Source organism: Grampus griseus (genome assembly GCF_964374135.1).
Source record: "Grampus griseus genome assembly, chromosome: 12".
NCBI lineage: Eukaryota > Metazoa > Chordata > Mammalia > Artiodactyla > Delphinidae > Grampus > Grampus griseus.
This window is the reverse complement of record NC_139006.1, coordinates 33,375,005-33,381,004: the sequence shown is the minus strand read 5'-3', so window position 1 is coordinate 33,381,004 and position 6,000 is coordinate 33,375,005.

The window sequence follows — 6,000 nt, the reverse complement described above, 5'->3', positions numbered from 1 at the left end:
TTTCCCTTCTAGTTCTCTGCTCCCAGACTTTCCTACTACCTCTCCTAAGCTGTAATTATTGTGCCCCCAAGATGGTAGCTGAGACCACTGGTGAGAGTGAGGTCTCTGAAGAGAAAGGGCCCTTGGTCAGGACCCTGGGAAGTCTCCGCAATATCCACTGGAGAAAGAGGAAGAGGCCAACGTTAGACGTGGGAAGAAACTCAGAACAGCCGTGCCGTGAAAAGACAGGTTCCATGGAAACCAAAGAATGACAGCATTTTAGGAGACAGGATTTGATGCTGAATTTTAAACTAGCACTTCTATACATGTAACATCTCCACCTGCAAGAAATGTACAGACATCACCAATTCAGTAGATACAAACCAGATGGTCCATCTTCCATCCAGCATTAGCTCTTTCCCACACAGTATTCCCACTGATGATCCCTTCCAGCATATACCCAGACACTGAAGCCAGACATTTAGCAGTCATTCTGATACGCTTTCTCCTCCCTTATCTACTCTATCTAATTGGTCACCAAGTTTTATCAAATTCCTAAAACAATAAGCTATTTCACTCTACTGTTTAAAATTATTCAGTACATCCTCATTGTCTTCAAGATAAAACCTGAAAGCTTATGTATAACATTCAAAGCCCTTCACAATCTGATTCTTTCTTCAATAAATTAACAAACTAATTTATTTGAGTGGGTTGGCTTTTCACACACTGGATTGAAAACTTTATTAAAATTTTTTTTAACGGTTTAGAAATTGAAACAGTTAAAAATAAAAATAAACGAAACCAAGAACAATAAAAGAAAAAAAGAACATATGTTCACCCATATATTCTAGAGACTGCCAATATATACAGTAATGACCCTAGGCAAACTATATATCATCATATAGTAAAAGGGAGAGAAAGAATCAGAATATCTTGATAACAAAACAAATTAATATATTATTGTATACATTTTGAGAAAAGACCTACTATAGATTTTTTTGTTCAGAAGTATTGTAGTTAAGAGTTCCCCTTAAAACAATCCCAATCCCTAAAATACTTAGGAATACATTTAACCAAGGAGTTGAAAGACCTGTACACTGAAAACTATAAGACACTGATGCAGGAAACTGAAGACACAAATGAATGGAAAGAGTTTCTGTGCTCATAGATTGGAAGAATTAATATTGTTAAAATGTCCACACTACCCAAAGCTCTCTACAGATTTAACGTAATCCCTATCAAAATTCCAATAGCATTTTTCTCAGAAATAGAAAAAACAATCCTAAAATTTGTATGGAAGCACAAAAAACCCTGAATAGCTAAAGCAATCTTGAGAAAGAAGAACAAAGCTGGAGACATCACACTTCCTGATTCCACACCATGTTACAAAGCTATAGTAACCAAAATACTATGGTACTGGCATAAAAACAGACACATAAACCAATGGAATAGAACTGAGACCCCAGAAATAAATCCAAGCATATATGGTCAGTTGATTTACAGCAAAGGAGCCAAGACTACTCACAGAGGAAGGGCTACTCTCATCAATAAATGGTGTTGGGAAAACTGGATATCCACATGCAAAAGAATGAAACACGACCATTATCTTACACCAAACACAAAAATCAACTCCAAGTGGATTAAAGACTTGAATTTAGAACCTGAAACCATAAAACTTAGAGAGGAAAACACAGGAGGTAAACTCCTTGACATTGGTCTTGGAAATGACTTTTTGGATTTGACACTAAAAACAAAGGCAACAAAAGCACAGATAAAGAACTGGGACTACATCAGACTTGAAAGCTTCCACACAGCAAAGGGAACCATCAACAAAATGAAAAGACAACCTATGGAATGGGAGGAAATATTTGCAAACCACATATTGGATAAGGGATTAATATCCAAAATATACAAGGAACTCAATACAACTCAATAGAAAACAAAAAACTAAAACAAAACCCACAAATAATCCAATTTAAAAGTGGGCAAAGGACCTGTTAGGATGTCTATTACTAAAAAGACAAGAGATAACAAATGCTGGTGAGAATGTGGAGAAAAGTGACCCCTTTTACACTGTTGGTGGGAATGTAAATTGTTACAGTCACTAGGAAAGAGTATGGAGGTTCCTCAAGAAATTAAAAATAGAGAATAAAGAGGACTTCCCTGGTGGTACACTGGTTAAGAATCCGCCTGCCAGTGCAGGGGATACGGTTTCGAGCCCTGGTCCGGGAAGATCCCACATGCTGCGGAGCAAATAGGCCCGTGCACCACAACTACTGAGCCTGCGCTCTAGAGCCCACGAGCCACAACTACTGAAGCCCATGTGCCTAGAGCCCATGCTCTGCAACAAAAGAAGCCACCGCAATGAGAAGCCCACGCACCGCAACGAAGAGTAGCCCCCGCTGACCGCAACTAGAGAAAGCCCGCGCGCAGCAACGAAGACCCAACGCAGCCCAAAATAATAAATAATAAATTTTTTAAAAAAGAATAAATAGAGAATAAAGAATAGATTGAAAGAGTCCAGCAAGATGGTCATGTAGGAGGCTCTTGAAGCCCCCTCCTCCCAGGGATGCATTGAATGTACAGCTACGCGTGGAGCACCTGCCTCCAAAGGAGCCAGAAACCCGCTGAGCAACTCGTGCACACTGGATGGATGAGAAAATACACCCATCAAAATGGTAGGAAAGGCTGAGACACACACTCGCAATAAGCCCCACCCCTGGCACAGCACCACACGGTCGGAAGGGAACCCCTAACTCCCAGCATCTCCCTGAGGAGTGAAAGCTTTGGACCCCACATCTATCAATCCAACATTTTAAAAAATTTATTCTATTGAAGGACAGTTGATTGACAATGTTGTGTTAATTTCTACTGTACAGCAAAGTGGTTCAGTTACACATCTATATGTATTCTTTTTTTCACTTTTTCACTTTCATTTTTATTTTATATGGGAGTTGATTTACAATGTTGTGTTAGTGGCAGGTGTACAGCAAAGTGATCTAGTTATACATAGACATATATCATCACTCCAGCATTTAAGACAACCACCGGAGGGAGGACTCGCAAAACACCTAGCTGTGAAGGCCAACATGCTTGTGCCTGGAGACCCACAAGACTATAGCAAAGAAACAATGCCTGATAGGCACCTGGCCTATCCCCCTGAGGGCTCAGCGCAGAGGAAGCAGGCAAAATCACCCATTTCCAGTATTTCCCTGAAAGAAGTTTATCTGCTTACTTTAAAAGCTGCTGCCTGAGGGTCAGGCTTGTAACTTAGCAGGTACTAAGGGCTCGCTGTGGTCCTCCCCTGAGGCCAGGGAAGCCAGTGGACACCTCTCCCACTTCCTCCCTCCAGCCTGCTCCAATAACACTACCAAGGTGCCAGTATCATCCTGGAAGGAGGTCGTATACATGTCTGTGGCTCCAGCTTCTGTGGCTGCCACCCGAGGGAGTGGCCTGGATTTCCTGGCCCTAGTAGTCAATGGCGCTTGCATCCATGAGTCCCCTAGGACTCTAGCAAACAAAGAAACAGTTCTTAATGGGCCTAGGAGCAGCCCGACACTGCAGCTCTACACGTAGGCCCAGCAGAGAGGGGGCAGGCAAAAATGCCCATCCCGGTTTCCTCCTGGAAGGGACTCCACCACCTGTTTTCCCAGCTGCTGCCTGAGGGTCTAGCTTCCAATCAGCCTGCATCTAGGTGCGGACTACAGGGCTCCCCTTCGCACAGCCCTGACTGCCAGGGGCCACTGAGAACAAAGAAGGAGCCTCGGAACACGGAAGTCTGAGAGGCAACTCTGAGGTTGGGCCGGACTGACTGCAGCACTGTTTGCAAGAGCAGATGCATAGAAGCAACTTACTGTCCATCCACAGACGATGGATTTTTAAAAAGTGTGGTACAGATATACAGTGGAATATTATTCAGCTTTTAAAAAGGAAATCCTGACATTCGCAACAACATGGATGAAATTGCAGGGCCTTATACTAAGCGAAATAAGCTCAACGGAAGATGAAAAAGACTGCATGATATCACTTCTGTGTGGAATCTTAAAAAAAAAAAAGTAAACTCATAGAAACAGCATAGAAAAGTGGTTGCCAGGGGCTGGGGGATGGGAGAAATCGAGAGGTTGGTAAAAAGGAATAAATTTTCAGCTGTATGATGAATAAGATCTGAGGATCTAATGTAAAATGGGGTGACTACGGTTGATACCACCACTCTGTATAACTGAAACCTGCTAACTGAAACATTCTTACCAAAAAAATAAATAAATAAAATGATAAATATGTGAGGTGATAGATGTGTTAATTAACTCAATGAAGGGGGGAGATCCTTTCACAACATACACATGTATCAGATCATCATGATGTGTACTTTAAATATCTTAAAATTTTATTTGCCAATTATACCTCAATACAGCTGAAAAATATAGTTCTCCCTTAAGTATTTTAATTGAGCAAGGTATTTTACCCTTTTGGGAAATCGCTTATAATTATGAAGTCTTCTAACATCTCCAGAGACATAAATGTTCTTGACAGACTACATTAAGTAAAATTGTTTAAAAACAAATAATAGGATTAGAATTTAACCTTTAATTTTACATGCAAAATATGCAGTCAACTGAAAGAATACATCATTACATCGTTAGTCTCATTCTTTTTTGCATTACACTTAATTTGACTGTCTTTTCCAACTCCAGTTTATATTTGAATTTTCCACAATAAAGATAGATACGAACTTGATATGTCTAGAGGAAAAATGCCATTTTAAACATTATCCCTGTTAAAGAAAATCTAGATTAAAGAATAATTTGTAAAACTGAAATGACCTCGAATTAGCATAAACCAGCAAAGAAATCAGCAATGTGCATACACACGTCTACAGAATTCTATTTTGTTTTTATTGTTCTATTCAAAAGCAAAACAACTTCCTTTTTTAGTGAAAGAATGTGTAATTTAAGAAAAGTCAGCCATGAAGTTCCAGTATTCGTGTGGAGAGCTGAATAAATTACACACAAAAAATTCTGTAAATAAGCCATATTCTCTTGAGAATCAGTTTCTGTCCGTTTTGGTAGATAAAAATTTGTCGTAAGATATAATTTATTGAATCCTCAGAAGCACAGTTCCCAGACAGGCATTATTAATATTGATATCTCCATTCTAAGACATTTTAAGATACACTTAAAAATATGGCGAGCATACATTCGTGTCTGGGAAGCTAGAACAACCGAGATTTCCTACGTTTTAAAATTCTGTTTCTAATATTTATTTTTTCAAAAAATATCAATCATAGTCTGTTTTTACTGTATTCAGCATCAGAATACCTGCAGGAGAAAAACAAGATATGCCTTCTGTCTTGAAGAATTCTCCACTCTAAAACAGCAATTAATGAAATAATATTGGGAAAATGCAGAGTTTGCTGCTTGTTGGAAAGCTGGCATTCAAGAACTGGTGGCTGAGGACATCCACAGGGATGATGATGATTATAATTTTATAACCATTAGTATTTAGAGTGATAAGACCTCACATAAAAATTCATGTATCAGCAACCTCAATTCTAAAATATAGCCCTGACATAGGCTCTGTATAACAAAGGGATATTACTAACGCTATATCCTAAAGCTCATTTGAGTGTTTCTCAGACTTTCATTCTTGATTGGCACAGGGAATGTGGTAGAAACATGCTAGCTATTCACCAAAATTTGGTTTCCACTTCTTCCTAGGCTATGGTCACAAGACTGTGTCCTGGTGAAGTGAATGTTGCTAGAAATAACATGCTACTTCCAAGCCTGGCCCATAGAAACCTCTCAAGATATCCTGCACTAACTCTCTCTGCATGGCTGGCCAGATATTGATGCTTGCAGTGTGCCTTGTACTGAATGGCCAAGACCCCGGAAGCTACCCCCCGCACTCCCTGCTACCAACTGGACATTCCATGAGCAAGAAATAAATTTCTATTGCACTTAGCCACTGAGGTGTTGGGGCTTTATCAGCTAGAGAGTTAGTGTTAATTCATCTAATACAATGAAG